This window comes from Elgaria multicarinata, chromosome 1 (genome assembly GCF_023053635.1).
Source record: "Elgaria multicarinata webbii isolate HBS135686 ecotype San Diego chromosome 1, rElgMul1.1.pri, whole genome shotgun sequence".
In the NCBI taxonomy this organism is placed as follows: domain Eukaryota; kingdom Metazoa; phylum Chordata; class Lepidosauria; order Squamata; family Anguidae; genus Elgaria; species Elgaria multicarinata.
This window is the reverse complement of record NC_086171.1, coordinates 19,676,936-19,694,480: the sequence shown is the minus strand read 5'-3', so window position 1 is coordinate 19,694,480 and position 17,545 is coordinate 19,676,936.

Here is a 17,545-nt window from a genome sequence, read left to right as displayed (position 1 = left end):
CAGCCCGGCTTAATTCGAACCCATCCTTAGCTCTGAAAGCAATTTTTAGTGCCAGCGATGCCAGGGCTCAGACCGCTTCTATTCCTCCCTCCCTCCCGAACGTGTGAATTAGCGGCATCACCAGCCGCCGCCCTTTTCAAGGTTCAGGGCACAAAGTTCTCCGATTCCTAACGTAATGCTTTTAGTTCACCGGTATCCCACCCAGGAGGTCTGTAAGAAACACACATTTTATCCTCGCAACAACCCTATGAGGTAGTTTAGGTCAGAGGTGGGCAGGCTTGTGGGATCTACTTTGTGTTCTTGTTTATTACTGTAGATTGCTGAGATCCATATCCTTAGAATTAAGGAAAGGTAAAGTGTACCTCTGAGCATATGCTCAACCCAGGATCTTTTGTTTCATTTCCAGAACTGAGCTCTAAGCCTTTTCACACAAAAAATCTCCACTCCTGATTTTATTTATGCACCCACACCCACATACTTTTCATGGTTGCTGTGATTTCATAAGTGGAAGTCAGAAACACTTGCTGACCTACTGTAAGTCAACCAGAAATCTACCAGTAGATCTTCTGCCCACCCCTGGTTTAAATGGAAAGATGGACGGGGCCTGGCACTGGACCAAGATAACTCACTGAATTTCTTGTGTCTATATTGGCTATATTGGGCTTCTGTTTGGCTTTAGGGAGGAAAGAAAGTGCTACAAATAGCTTCTGTATAAACAGAGATAGTGTGTTGCATTAAACATATTCCTAGGTGTCCCTTGCTATGCCAATATTGTACAGGGCTCAAGGGTGCCTGCATTACAAATTCAGAGAGCTTATCATTCAGGTCTGAGGGGTGAGGGAGTGAGACCAAAATGGACCCTACTTTATTTATTTATTTATTTGAAGTATTTTAACCCACTCCTCAGCCAAAAGGGTTCCTGGAGCGGCTTATATATAACCAGTAAAATGAGAGTCCTGCCTTGAAGCTTACAATCTAAAAAGACATGACACACAAGGAAAAGGAATAGCGAGGGAAGAGGGGGGAATTAAGTCTTTCAGCAGGACAGGTAGAATGACCTCATTCCCCCCCCCCCCTCATCTCCCTCAGTACAGCCTACTGGACGGCATTTTTGTCTCTGGGATTCTATGCTCTTGTTGAAACTGTTTCTACCCAAGAAGCATATCCCAAACTCCCAATGCTATTGGGGCTTGTAGGAGTGGATTTCATTCAGAACAGTACCCTCTGGGTGCAGGTCAGCTGAATGGAGTGAGTTATTCTGTGGCAGTGACAACTAACATGTGTTCAGCACTTGTGTGTGCCTGTTTGTTCAACCAAGCTGTGCCTGGCTGGCATTATACGATTCCTCTGGGCCAGCTTTCTCCAACCTGGTGACAAGTATTTTGGACTACAATGCCCATCAGCCCCAGCCAGCATGGCCAATGGTCAGGAATGCTAGTTCTAGTCTTGAAACAGCTGGAAGGCTCCAGGTTGGGGAAAGTGGCTGTAGACAAAAGCAGATTGCTGAGGGAGCACAGAATCATACCAGCTTGTATGAGACACCAGAAGCAATGCTTTGAGTGGCAGCCATCTTAGCTGGACCTTAGGATCAAGCAGCCTGTGCTTTATTTCTAAAAGAATAGATGCCTGGCCCCAATTCTGCTTGGATGTCAGCTTCTCAGATCTGGAAGCCACTATTACTAATTCTGCATCTGTCAAAGGTTGCTTATGGTTGTTAAAGTGTGAAGGAAATATCATTTGTATGCGCTCAGAAGCAGTCTCTGGTTTCAAATGCCTGCTTAGCCAGTTCATCAGAAAGAGCTACCTTTTCATCTATTCTGTATAGGTCAGGCTGTGTGATATCTTTGTCAATCTAAGCCTTGGATATGCAATCAGTTTGTGGCAACTTATTATTTCTATAGCCCCACTAATTAGAATAGTACTTTATAGATCTTTTCTCTAACTAAATCTGTATGGCAGGTCATTAATATTCCCATTTTACATACTGAGAAGCTGTGAGACTGAGTTGCCCAAAGCTGAGCTGTAGTTTGAATGACTGGACCACCTACATTCTCATTATTCTTTTGGCTGGTTCCCATATTACTCTCTAATTTTATTTATATGATCTCCCACGTCATACACATGACATTTTGGGAAGTATACAGCACCACACAATATGGTCAGAGGGATGAGCTCCATTTATAGAAAGAGAGCCCTACTTCTCTTTGGGAGTCCATGCCCCCGTCTTTATGAAGGTGCTTTGGCGCTACGAGGCACCTTGCTCCCGCACTTACCTTCCTTCCCAGCATCTGCACAGGAAGGAAGGCAATTGCGATTTTTCCAGGGGGTGAGGAGGAGGAAAGGAACTGTGCCATTCCTCCCCCTTTTAAAAAAAAATCATCTCTATCTGCGGAGCGCTGCAGATACATATAATAAAAACAAAAATGGGGAGGGGGAGGAACGAGGTAGCAGAGGAGGAAGCAAGAGGTACTGAGAGAACTACTTCTCCTCCCTCTGGCTGCCCATTCCTCCTCACCCACCCCATTTCATTTTATTATATGTATCTGAGGAGCTCCGCAGATAGAGATTATAAAATTAAAGAAAAAAAGGGGGGAGGAACGGCCTTATTCCTCTCCTCCTCCCCCCCATTTATTTTACTTTTCTAGAGGCATAGGGCTGCCCATAGCGACCAATCAGGGCACGCCATAGGCTTCACTGCCAAAAAAAGTTGGGTAAGTGCCCGACCTTTTTGGAGTGGAGTTTCCAGGGTTTGCCCCCAGATGGCTTCACAATGGCAGCTGCATCATGTAGATGACGTGCTGCTACTGCGAAGCAACCCCAGGGCAAACCCTTCGTGTAGATGTGCCCCATGTTGAAACTGTTTCTACCCAACCACCCTATTCCAGGAAACAATTCCAATGCAATAGCTTAGAATAGTTTATTTAACTCAAATTGTTTTTGTTATAACACAAAACACCAATACCACATTCACAGGTACAATCAAAAAGAAAAAAAGAAAATGATTGCAGATTAATGGCAGGTCAACTAAATGCTCAACTAAAAACTTTTCTTTTCTTTTCTTTTTCCTAAAGCTTTTAAAACTTGATGTTGTGCAGACTTTATACTGTTAGTTTTACCCTACCCTGTGCCTGCTTGCCCTACCCTGTGCCTGTTTGCATTCTCTTCCCCTCCTTATTGTTTTACTAGGATTTTATTAGATTGTAAGCCTATGCGGCAGAGTCTTGCTATTTACTGTTTTACTCTGTACAGCACCATGTACATTGATGGTGCTATATAAATAAATAAATAATAATAATAATAATAAGAAGAAGAAGAAGAAGAAGAAGAAGAAGAAGAAGAAGTCTTAAAATAAGAAAGAAGTACTCCAGAATGGAGGCCTACCTGACTTGTATCACTGAGATCTAATGTAATGAGACAGTGGCTCTTGCCTTAATACAACTTTCGCCAACGGAGGACTTGGTCTAACATCAACACAGAAGGGTGGAACTGTGCAGTCACCATGATCCATGAAGATCCTGTCATCCTCACCAGATGCCATGTCCAACAGATGACCTTTGAGCCTATTTAGCTAATGTATTGTTTGTTGGTTTGTATTCCACTTTTCCAAAAGGTTAAAAGAAAATAGAGAGTTTTAGGATGCAATTCTCAGTATGTTTGAACAGAAAAAAGTCCTACAATTCCTGGCTTTCCCCAGCCAGCATTCCCCGGCATGGCTGGCTGTGGAATGCTGGGAGCTGTAGGACTTTTTCTGTTTAAATACACATAGGATTGCGCCTTTAAAAATACAATAAAACAACAATCCATATATTTTAAAATACTAAAGCAGAATTACTTAAAAGAAGCAGAGAGCAACGCCGCCCACCTTCCACCCTGAAAGATAAAATTGTAAGAATTGGAGTAAAACCTACCACCCAAAGTTCACTATAAACACTAACAACTGCAGACCTTCCTAAAAAGAAAGTTTTCCACACTGTGGCAAAAAGCCCTCAGGAAAGGGGCGAGGCAGCTCTCTCTGGGTAGGGAATTCCAATGTCTGTGCACTCACTGAAAAGGCCCTTTCTCTGGTCTCAGTCAAACATGTTTTTGAAGACATGAAAGAGTCCCTGTAGGTTAACTAGTTAATACGCAGTCTCATATTGGAGCAGTCCTTCAACTATCTTGATCCCAATCCATAGAAGAATTTAAAAGCTGTAACGAGCACTTTGAACTGGGTCTGGAAACCAATCGGGACCTATTGCAGCACATACATGCTCCACAAATCTAGTATTGGGCAGTAAGGACAGAATGCGGATTCCATTATTTTACTACATAGTCCAATTCTCTGATGTTCAGCATCACTTGAAATACATTATGGTATAACTGAGTCAGTTCCTACATTCAGTTTCAAATAAACAAGGGTATGTAGAGTAATGAAGTTAGGCTGCAATCAGGTACCTACTAACCTGGGAGTAATCCCCATTAAGGTCAATGGGGGCTAATTTCAGAGCAGATGTGTATAATTGTGCTGTAGGTGATATATATGTGTGTCTGCACTGAGCTTATGATGTCCAGTTGATAGAATTGCCTTATGAGAAATAATTACCAGACTCCTTCAATATGTAAGCAAATTATGAGTGTATCCTTTAGGCAAACATGCATGTTTATTATTTCCCCTGCATTTGTTATTTTCTACCCAGTGATATTTCCTTTCACAGAATAATTGCTACCCTTAAGGCAAACATTACTGATTTTATTAAGGAATTTGTGTATGATTAATCATACTGAGGCTTTGAACTAGGGAATTTCCCATGGACTGAGTTTTAATAAAGGGGCAGCAGGGGAAACCCAGCACCCATTTTCATCCTGCTCCAACTTGTCAAGAAAAACATTTTTTCAGAGCGGACTATTATTTATTAATTATTGTTTATTTATTTAATTTTTATACCGCTCAATAGCCGAAGCTCTCTGAGTGGTTCACAAAAGTTAAAACCATCAGACACAAATCAAAGTACAAAACACACAAAACACACAAAGTATAAAACAAACAATAGTATAAAAACACAATACAACTAATATATAAAAGCACAGCCAGGGTAAAACCAAGCAGTGATGGAGAGATTTATACAGATTTAAAATACAGATTTAAAACAGCAAGGTTAAAAGACCATGATAATAAACTGTTAAAACACTGGGAAAATAAGAAGGTCTTCACCTGCCATTGAAAAGAGTATAACAAAGGTGCCTGGCGAACCTCTCTAGGGAGCTGATTCCACAGCTGGGGTGCCACAGCAGAAAAAGCCCTCCTCCTGTTAGCCACCTGCCTCACTTCCTTTGGCAAGGGTTCACAGAGAAGGACCACTGAGGATGATCTTAGGGTCCGGGCAGGCACATATGGGAGGAGGCATTCCTTCAGATGACCTGGCGCTAAGCTGTTTAGGGCTTGGAATGTTAAAAACAGCACTTTGAATTGGGCCCAGACCTGGACTGGCAGCCAGTGAATCTGAAAAAGGACTGGCATAATGTGGTCTTGTTGGCTACAAGATTATGCATCCTAGGAGGATGCTTAGCGCCATCTGAAAATCTGCCTCAGTGAAAAATAAACTTGATGTCTGCATAAACCTCACTACACAAAGAAGCCAGTTCAAATATATGTGCTAGGTTCTTTTCTCCTCCACTCCCGAATTATTTATTATTCTTCAAGGCTGCAGCTTCTGCTCAGCTAATAAAGAGAAACAGGATAATGATGACAATTATGTTGAAGACACTGATTGCAAAATGTTCTGGAAAAAAAACTCAGCACAATTTTCCTCCCACACACCATACATAGAACACTTTTATCCACATAGGAAGAACAGCATAACACCCACAGACTAATTCATGGTGAGGAAAAGTAATTTGTGAATACGACCAGATGGAGGGGAGACTAGTTAGCCCTTAGAAATCCATATCACCCAATTCATATCCCTTCAAAAAAAAACAATCTAACAGGACAAGAGAGGTACCAGTGTTTAAAGATCCAAGCGTAGTACTTTTGATTTAATTCTCTATCATACAAAATTAGGAATATAACACGTTAAAGCTATTTTATGCACCAACTCAGTGTGCCAATGTGGTGTAGTGGCTAAAGTGTTGGACTGGGAGTCAGGAGATCCGGGTTCTAGTCCCCACTCAGCCATGGAAACCCACTGGGTGACTTTGGGCCAGTCACAGACTCTCAGCCCAACCCACCTCACAGGGTTGTTGTTGTGAGGATAAAATGGAAAAGAAGAGTATCATGTAGGACACCTTGGGTTCCTTGGATGAAAAAAGGCAGGATATAAATGTAATAAACAAATAAAATAATAAATATTTGTTTTTATCTACTACCTTTGCTATTTTTTGTTACGGTTTTATTGTTTTTGTTGATTTTGTAAGCCATCTTGTGGCCTTCATGAAAAGGTGAGATACCAGTCCCTCAACAAATAACAACTTGAAGAGGCAGGAGAGTGGTGGAGAGACAGGCACTGGGATGAAGGACATCATCCGAATTTGATCCGAACAGGGGATGAAAGTTCGGGATTGGAAGACTCGGCTCCCATTTTGAGATGGCTGTTCTGAACTCACGCAGTTCATATCAAAGCCATGCTTGGGAGAACTCCCCCAACATCTCTACTTGGTACCCAGGTTAGATTTCTCTCCTTGGATGTGTGAGTACAGAGACTGTCACGATGACTTCCTGCACTTCAAAATTCACCACTGCGCAGCAGGACTAACTCACCATGGTAGCTCCAGTGCTAGGCACTGGCAGTATTCTTTTTTCCAGCCAGGCCCCAGGTTGAGCAGAAGCAATAGTCTTGCTTGGACCACTGATCCACTGGCACCAGCTTTGACGCTGGAAGGGTTTCCTAAAACTTGCTGCTAGCAGAACCTTTTTTCAAATGCCTTTTAGGCTGTTATTTCCCTTTTCTTTCCACCAGAATGCCACACCACTGTATTGCATCCCACTACCAGATGCTTTCCTGCTCCTGTTCTCTCACATTGATAGGGTGTAAGAGGGAAGCAGTGCAGATGTTGGTTTAACCATCATGAAGAGCCCTGAATTCTTGGAAAGTGTTGATACAGGAAATGCCTATAACCAGCCCTATCTTAAGGAAGCACTGTATTCTGTTGGGGATCAGGCTGCATATTTACCAGGCACATGCTACAGCAGGAAGCCTTGCTCTTAATATACAAACATTCATAAAGTAAACTCCATTAAAACACCATGAAGAAATGTTTGTTGTTTCTGCTCCCCATCGATAACTATCGCGTCGACAGAAACTCAGAAACGTAAAAAGTATACTGCTTTGTCTTCAATCATGTTTATAATTAGCATACTACTGCACCTCAATGTTACCATTTTACATGTCTGAATATATGATTATTATAGTTGCCATAATTTTTATGCGATTATTTTTAAATAATCAGGCGCTTTCCCAACCTTTCAATAGCCATTATACATAAATTATGCTGGTGCAACATTTAGCAATAACATCTGTGGATTAATTTTCAGCAGTGATTCCATCTATTCTTGGGGTTTTGGCAATCCATGAAGGAAAATGGTTTTAAATACGTCCCTGGCATAATAGGATCCACCAGATTATCATGGTATCCATTAGTTGTTGCTTTTTTTAAAAAAACCGACGACAGCAACACTGCTCGATTCAGTTAAACATTTAGAGCAGCCTTCCCTAGCCTGGTGCCCCCCCCCCAGATTTTGTGGACTTCAACTCCCATCATTCCGAGGCAAAATGCTCAATGGTTGTAGTCTAAAGCATTTGTAGGGCTCACCACATTGAGAAAGACTGATTGGTGCCTTCCAGATGTGATGGACTACAACTCCCATCATCAACAACCAGCACAACCAATGCTGGCTAGGGATGATAGGAGTTTTCATCAACACATTTGGAGCGCACCAGGTTGGGGAAGGCTGGTTTCGGTGCTCTTTAAACACAGGAGCTGCTTTTCAATGAGTAACTTCTGTGAGACCAAGGCCACAGCTAGACCTAAGGTTTCTCCTGGGATCATCCAGGGTTCACCCCTGCCTGAGCATAGGATCCCCTGTGTGTCACCTAGATGAACAGGTTTGACCCCTGGACGATCCAGGGATAAACCTTAGGTCTAGCTATGGCCCAAGTGTCACAAAGGCCAATTGCCTGGGATCTGACAATCCGTGCGACTGACTTATGTTGCCCACATGGCTGGGACATTTAAGTGTTATCCCAACCACTAGGTAGCCATTCACAGAAAAGCAGCTCCTGTGCAGTGAGGATAAAATGTTAAAAACACAGGATATAGCTATTAAACACAGCTATTTGAAGACACTGTTAAAACACCTCTTCCAGTAAGCAAGGGCCTGATTTTGATCACAATTACATACAATGAACATTGCCTTTATTGTGCAATAGGTGTCACGAACATCTAACTGCAAAATAGCTGCTAGATGGCAGTATGACTATGTACACCAGTTGCTGGGGAACATGGGTAGAAGAATGCTGTTGAACTCATGTACTGCTTGTGGGGTTCTCATGAGCAGCTGACTGGCCACAGTGTGAACCAAATGCTGAACTAGATGGACTCTTGGTCTGATCCAGCAGAGCTCTCCTTACATTCTTATGGAAGCCGTAAGCTTCCTAACATGTGGTTCTCAAATTTCTTATTTTATCATAATCTGCCTATGTCTGGGTTTTCTCATTTCTCCCACTGCTTCATCTTTCATAATTCCAGCTGTGTTTGAGCAGACATTTAGGTACTGAAAAGATTAGTCCAAGTTTACCTATAAGTACGTACTTTAAATTGATTTTCTACTATGCAAAATTATCACAGCAGGCCAAAAGCAGAAGAAAGGCAAAACCTGTATCCATGTGTGTGTGTGTGAAACCAAAAATGGAGAACTACATCCAGCTACATTAGAACATGTGTTTACATAATAGTGCTGTGTTGCCCAGAGACAACAAATATGTGGATGTATACCTTTCTGATGTACAATAGCATGACATTGGACCTTTTATATTAGCCAGTCTTAATTATTAAATAATTCTTAAATCATGCATTCTTTCATGCAGTTGAATGATTATAATTGATGAATGCTTCTGGAGAGCACTTTTCATTGAACATGGAATGCATGATCCAGCCACAATTAAGCTCTCAGCTTACACCTGCCAAAAATGACAGAATATGGATGAGAGCAGCTATGAGAAGCGGAAAGATGTTGGATTTTGCGACATGATGAATTGGGTTACCATATTGCATCATCTATTCTTCGTGAAGGGCTTTCTAGAATTTTCACTTGAAATTATTAAAGGCATGTACAGGTATTGAGCATTTTGTGAAGACTGACCATTTTTCATAAGCTCTTTTGATTTTCACATTCAAAGGCCTGGAGCTTCAATCTAGCACAATGCAGCAAGTACCATCATTTTGGAATATGGAAGAAGTGTCTGCAGGGATCCCCCAACATGCCCCTCCTTACTTTCCCTTACCAATCTGCCCCGTCACTGAGGTCATTCAAGGGCCTGCTGAGTCTACCCGGACCAAAACCTTCAGTGTGGTGGCCTCCTTCCTATGGAACTCTGTGCTTTTAGAGGTCAGGCAGGTGCCTCCTAAAAACAGCTCTTTTCCAGGAAGCCTTCCTTGGCTGAACAGTCACAGTTTAATTGGCACTCTGTTTTTTAAAAGAATAATAATAATATCATGTTCTCATCTTTTTACCTCTCATTGTTCACCACTCCAGAATCTGTTTAGATGTGGAATGGTATATAAATATTGTAAATAAATATAGTTTTAACAGCTAACATTCATTTTCCTCCAACAGCCTGACTTGCCTTCCCTTCCTGCCTCTACCAGATCCTCTCACCCTCTCTTGGAGGGGAATAGAAGAAGGGTTGGCAGCTGGGTGGAAGAGAGATACAGGGTTCCTGATTGGCCTGAGGGCCATCAACTGAAGACCATACATTACATCCACATTTTCTTTTCAATTTCATCATTCAAGCATCCAGCTTCATGGATGGTTCATAGGACCACCGTAAAAAGGAGGAACATTTCTTGGAAGCTCATTTGTATTGTGTGCAGATAACAAGTTATTTTGGGTGGGGAAGAAACGCATTTTGTTTCCATTTTAATACAATTTTTCCTAATTTCACAATTTCAAACAACTGGGAGAACAGAAACTCAGTTATCCTTTGAAATTCATACTTCTCTGAATTTTGCAATGGAGATCTTCAGTCAAAAATGCATGTAGGAATGTGTGTATTGGGGGGGGAAGGAAAGGAACCTCTCGTGCAAGCACTGAGTCATTACTGACTCTTGGAGGGACGCCAGCTTTCGCTGATGTTTTCTTGGCAGGCCTTATAGCGGGGTGGTTTGCCGTTGCCTTCCCTGGCCGTTATTACCTTTCCCCCAGCTAACTGGGTACTCATTTTACCGACCTCGGGAGGATGGAAGGCTGAGTTGACCTGAGCCAGCTGCCAGAAACATTTAAAATGAAACATTTAAAAATGCATTAGATTCAGCAAAGTGCTTGCAAAAATTGTATGTATTAGGTAAAAATGCATACAGAAAAGTATCTGTTAGGAGAAATGTGCACAAAGAAATGCTTATGAATTTTCATGCAAACTTTTTTTAAAAAAATCCTCAAAGTTGAAGATGAACCGACCTTAAATTGCAGAAATTCTCAACATTTGAGACAAACCAAATGTAAGATTTAAAAAAATTGAGGCACAAGAGAAACTGAAATGGACAAATTTCTCCATCTCTACTGAGGAGCACAAACAAAGATTTTGTATGCCAGTTAATATTTCTCTAATGTTTAAGTAGCGGCATGCAAAAATGTAATTTTGGACTCATGCTGAACGGAATCCAAATGAGCCTTTTCCCACAGTAACTGCTTAGGGATCTTGTTAGCTATAGAGCATCTTGTACATAAATTAATAAAATAGATAGTACAACTTGGGCTAAAAGCAACACATCTGGGAATATGCAGACTCATGTGGCCTTGGTGTCCCCCATTTCTGATGTTTTAAGATGATATGGAAGAGGAGGGTTTGCAGACATTCAAACTGGGTTCTGCCAGCTGATGATGGTTTCAGATTTCAGTGTCCCTAGGACCACTGACAACAAAAGATAGCAGACAATTGTTGATGTTTGATTTTTAAAATATGGATTTTATCATTCTTCTTATTACCAACATGACTGCCTTTGTTTTTTGTATGAGATATTTTCTTACGCACCTCAGCTCAGGTCAAACAGTGTTCCGCTCTTGATTGAAATATCCCAGCTGAGATAAAATTCTGGCTGGCCTGGAACTCTCCAAAGTTTCCTGTAGCTATATGAAGAACCAGAGATTAATTAACATGCTGCAGGAGCCGTGTTATTTTTATAGATTGTCAAAATGGGCCCCCAATTATCATTGCAGCTGAACATGGTGCATTCTGGGTATTCCAACAGGAATTCTAACTGATACGGTAGCTGTATTTGAAAAGAATTACTCATAGCACATTTACTTCCCTATAACCACGAGGAGCTTAGCAAACATGAGGAGCCTAACAAAATTGGAAAACTAAGTTTCTTGAGGTTCTGCTAAATATCCTGAATTTCCAGGAAAGAGTCTTCTTTCTACCCTGTCACAAAACCAAAAGAGAGGATCCTTACATTTCCCTAAAGCACAATGCTTCTCAGAGCAAAGCCAAGATGTGGAGGGGACACTCAGGAGGTTTATTACAACTTGAATACATTGTTCTCTGGACCCCCAATAAAATTTCATGAATGTGGAGGCCTCATCTAGAAGCAATCCCTGACTCTTGAACTTCCTTTTTAAAACAGTCTGCACATGAAACAATAGCACGGGGGCAAAGGGGTTAAACCATCATCTCTGTGCCATTTTTCTAATGTACGTTGCCAACCCTCACACTGCTATTTTCCAAATTAGGGGAAATAATCAGGTACAGGAGATCTATAACTGTAAACAGTAGCTGTGAGTGAAGTCATTTATATCAGGGAAATTGCATAGGGGGAAAGGATTCACCACTACCCTTTCCTTCAATGTTATGGTGTGCCCCCCACCAAGTGGTTGTTTTTAAATGACATTTCAAGAGATCATAGATCTCCAGTCTAGTTTGTCCCTTAGATACACTAGAACACATTAGAACAGCATTCTCCAAACTGCAACTCCCACCAGCCCCAGCCAATGTGGATAATGGCCATGCTGGCTGGGAATGGTGGGAGTTGCAATTCAACACATCTGGAGGGCACCAGGTTAGGGAAGGCTGCACGACAACAGAAGTAGGCATCCTGGTACCCTCCAAATGTTTCAGCTACAACTCCCATCAGCGATAATGGGCTCTGTGGTTTAAAATTACAACTGCAGGGTGCTGAGTTGCCTAGTGTGTCATGTGCGGTAAGTCTGCATCACTATGACCCTGTTCAGATGATAGGCTAACTAAGCCACAGTGGTTACGCATTTTGAGCTACACATTATGGCTTAGCATGTGAACCATTCCTAACCATGGTGGCTACATAACCGCAGTTTAAACATGATCACTAACCATTTGCTGTAAAAGGGTTAGCACCTACCCATGGCTTAGCATGTTGTCTGAACAGGCCTTATGTTTTTCCTTTGACCCTTTTTAGTTTGCTGTTCTTTTTATGGATTATAGCAGCAGCAAGTTCCTACTGGTACTAGCAATTCTCTACAGGTACAGTTGCCGAAAGCCAAAAGCAAAAGCAAAAGATGATGGCCATCAGCTGGGATCCAAAGAGCTGCAGGGCCTCGTGCAAAGGGAGTGGGCAAGCCTAGTGGGTATGCTTGAGTTGTTGACGCTCACCCAAGTCACATCACAAGATGCTTTTGAAACTCCACTCGGGGTTGAGATGCAGTGTGCCATGCAGCGTGGGAAGCAGCTGATCAGGACAAAGAAGTCTACAGCCCTCTTGGGCTCATGCTAAAAGCTTCTGACAGTTCTTTAGATGCCGGATAATATTGAATGTCAAGGCTGTTGTTTATCTGGGAAAGTTAAAGAAGCAGAAAAGTATAAATTCGGTCTTTGGGCACATTCCAGCCAAAGACGAAAGTACATGTTATATGCGTGACTCCCTGTATATCAAAAGTTGGATGGTTTTCCTAAGGGAAAACAGCTCCAGGAAAGGGTGAAGTAGAGTGAGGAAGCTGTAGGGTCCATGAACTTTTGCTGCCTGCACTTCCTCACCTCGAAAGCATCTCTTCCTAGAACCGCCTTCTCTAAACTGCCCCCCTCCAGATGTGGCTAGATAGGGGATGCTGTGAGTGTAGTACATTACATCTGGAGGGCACCACATTGGGGAAGGCTGACCTAGGAGAAGTCAGCTTTTGTTTTGTTTGTTTTGAACACGAAAGCCCTTGTAAGTTGTTGTTGTTATTATTTATTGCATTTATATCCCACCTTTTTCTTCCAAGGAACCCAAGGTGGCGTACATAATCCTCCTCCTCTCCATTTTATCCTCACAACAATAACCCTGTGAGGTAGGTTGGGCTGAGAGTGACTGGCCCAAAGTCACCCAATGGGTTTCCATGGCCGAGTGGGGACTAGAACCCGGATCTCCCGACTCCTAGTCCAACTCTTTAGCCACTACACCACACTGGCTCTCTTCCACTGATGTCAATGGGAAAGCCAGGCTCTTGATTAAGGGCTAAACGACATATTCAATGGCACATCCTGTTCTACTCACTTTTTAAATAAAGATGGGTGGAGGGGTCCTAGCATCAACAATCAGAAGACATTGTGCAGTGAGTTCATAGAATCATAGAATCATGGCGGAGCCGGACGTTATGACGGGTAAGATCGCTGTGTGAATTCTCCCATCAGGGGGGATATGAAAAGCTTATTATCTCACTTAATGAGGCGTGGATTATAAATTAAAGTGTTGGATGATGCTTATGAGTGTTGAGTGAAGATGGAAATCCTGTTTTTTGTGAAAGAAATCACAGATTAAGGGGAGAAAATAGACTGTTCTTGGCTGTTTTCTGACTGTAAGCAGACGGAAGGAGGGGGGAGCAAGCAACTTGGAATGTTTGGAATGTTGGAGCTCTCCTGTTTTCCAGTCTGATAGAAGCTGATTTATATACCCCTAATCTGAGAGAGATGTTCTGGTAGTAAATTCACCCTTCTTAAGGAAGAAAAAAAAGTATTTGAAACGGACTTGTTTGGATAAGAAGGGGGGAAGTGAAACGGGACTTTGACGAAACGTAAACATAATCCATGCCGTATATTAGAAAGAAAAAAACCCCGGGAAAGGCTGCTTGGCAAAGAGCACACCCTTCTAATCATAATTTGGCCCGTCTGGAGAAAGTGCCTGCCAGAAAAGAGTCACAATCTTCGGGTAGCGATTCAGCTTCAGGCTCAGACGAGTCGGTGAAGATGGCGGAAGGTTCTGGCAAGGCGCCAGCTTCTTCTGTTACAATGGATGAACTTAAAAAGCTGATTCTGGAAACCAAGGCTGCACTCAGCAAGCAGATCGCTGATAATGAAAAGAATGCAGAGGCACGGATGGGGGCGCTAGCGAACAGGCTGGCTGATAATGAGAAAGAGCTAAAGAAGGTTAGGGTTGAAGTTAAAGCTCTTGCAAAAAAACAGGATGTATTTGAAAAATGTTCTGAGGCAAAGTTAAATGCTCAAGATTCACAGCTGATTCAGCTTCAGGATGAGCTTCGACGTTGTAACATTCGCATCAAGCAATTTGCTGAAGAACCAGGAGAAGATTTGAGGAAAGTTGTATTGAAGTGGTTCAACGACATGATGCCTGATGCGGATATAAAGGACAGCGACTTGGAAAGAATCCACAGAGTGGGAGGAGTAAAGTACAAGGGATCATCTAGAGATTTGCTTGTGAAATTTGGCAGTTATTATAAGAAGGAGTTAGTAATGAAGAAGCTGAGAGCTATGGTTATGATTAAATATAAAGGCAAAGCAGTGCTAGTTTTCAACGATCTTTGTCAGCAAACACTCCAATGGAGGCGCAGCATCAAGCCAATAACTGAAATATTAATAAAAAATGTAGTGAGATATGCTTGGGGTTACCCGGTTTTTTTAAAGTTCTCCCATGCTGGGAATGATTATAGAGTAACCTCTCTGGAGCAAGGAAGGGAGCTGCTGAAGAGATTGGGGTTAATGAAGAATGGAAGTGTTGGAGCTGGGGAAGAGAATGGAGCAATGGCAGGAGCATCTGGGATGGGGTAAAGAGAAATGTTATGAGATAATTGATATGATAATTAATTAAATACAGAGATCGGGTCGTCATGGCGGGGCACCGCCTCCCCCCTCTCCCCTAATTGGGTGGCCGGAGTAATAGACTCACGGGGATATGGGGAGGGGGAAAGTAGGGGGTGGGAGAGGGGGAGGGGGGTTATTAGGGAGGGAGGGAGGGAGACGATGGGGGGGTTAGGGTTTATTGTTATATTTGTTGTTGTATTTGTTTATGAGGTAGGAGGGGGGGAGTATTATGTGTGGAATTTGTGTTTTTATGTAAGTAATTTTGAATTACTGAGCACGAGGGATCGGAAGAGATTTCAAAAGGGTGATTATGGATAAAAAGATAAAAGTATCAACACTCAATGTTAAAGGTTTGGGGGCAGTCGTGAAAAGGAAGAGAATAGAACAATTATTTAATAAAGAGGGATCAGATATTATAATGGTCCAAGAAACACATCAAGGCTCCGAGAATTCGAATATGATAAAATTAAGGTGGCTAGCCTATTATGAAAAGTCATTAGGGACATCTAAAAAAAATGGAGTGGCCACCTTGATTTCAAAAAAAAGTGGGTTCGTATTAGAAGAAGTAAAAAAGGACGATAAAGGCAGATATCTTATGTTAAAAGGTAAAATTGAGGGAAAGGTTTATACTTTGATTAATGTTTATGCCCCAAATGAGAGGCATAGAGAGTTTTTTATAAAGTTGTTTAAAGAAATAGAAGAATTTAAGGAAGGATATGCTATATTAGCTGGGGATTTTAATATGGTTATGGATAATAAACGAGACAGGTCAAATCCCACTAAGGTTGAAAAGAGGAATAATATGACTATACTGAATAAATTGGTAAAAGAAAATGGTTATCTAGATTCGTGGCGTTTACTTAATGGGAATAGGCCTGGGTTCTCATATTTCTCCCCAGTTCATTATACATACTCCAGGATAGATTATATATTGGTTTCAAAAGATTTTGCAACGAAGATTTGTAAGATGGAAATAGGGGTAATAAAAGTAACTGATCATGCCTTGTTAAGTTTAGAATTTACAGTTAAGAAAGATTATAAAGAGGCATATAGATGGAAGTTGAATACAAAGATATTGAAATATAATAAAGTAGTAGAGAAAATTCAGAAGGAACTGTCGGAGTCATGGGAAATAAACGAAAAAGGAGGAACAGCTGGGTCAGTCATTTGGGACACCATGAAGGCCGTAGTAAGAGGAATCTGTATTAGAGAAACCTGTACTTTAAAAAGACAACAACGGGTAGAGCAGGATAAGTTAGAGATAGAAATTAAAAATTTGGAGGAAAGATATTGGAGAGTTAAAGACAAATATAAATTAGTGGAAATACAAGCTAAGAAGAAACAATTAGAAAATTTAAATATAGAGGAGGTTCAAAAGAATTTATTGTATATGAAGAGGGAATATTTTGAAAATAGCAATAAGAACTCGAGGTTGCTCGCCAAGCTCACACAAAAAGAAAAAGGAAGGAATGGGATAGAAATGTTGAAAGATAGCCGAGGGAATTATTGTCATGCAATGAAAGCCAAAATAAAAATTTTTCAGGAATTTTATCAGGAATTGTATAAGGGTAAAGAAATTCAACAAGAAAAGGTGGAGGAGTATATTGGAAGGTTTATAAAGAAGGGAATAAAATTAGAATATAAGGAGTTAATGGAGTCAGTAATAACTCAAAGAGAAATTGAAGAGGTTATTGCTAAGTTAAAAGTTGGTAAATCACCGGGAGCAGATGGATTGGGTCCAGAATACTATAAGGTCTTCAAAGATTACTTGGTTCCAAAATTAATGGAACTTTATAATAGGATATTATTAGGAGAGAAGATACCTGAATCATGGGAACATTCAGTGATAATTCTGATCCCAAAACCAGACAAAGATTTGACTAATCCCGATTCTTATAGACCTATTTCTTTAATAAATCAGGATGCCAAAATTTTTACATCTATTATGGCTAAACGGCTAAATAAATTTTTGGCAGAATATATAGGAGCAGATCAATGTGGGTTTGTGGTAGGAAGGCATATGCATAATTTAGTGGGTAGAGTTTTAAATGTAATAAATGTAATAAAAAAAGCAAATATTAAGGCAGGTATTATGGCATTGGATATTTTTAAAGCTTTTGATTGTGTGAGCTGGCAGGCACTAAAGAGTATTATAGATAAACTGGGATTTGGAAATAAATTTAAAAATGTAATAGAACAGTTATATTCCCAAAATACGGCGGTAGTGGTGGTAAATGACGGACTTACTGAAAAGATACGACTAGCCAGAGGAACAAGACAAGGATGTCCGCTCTCGCCGGTCCTGT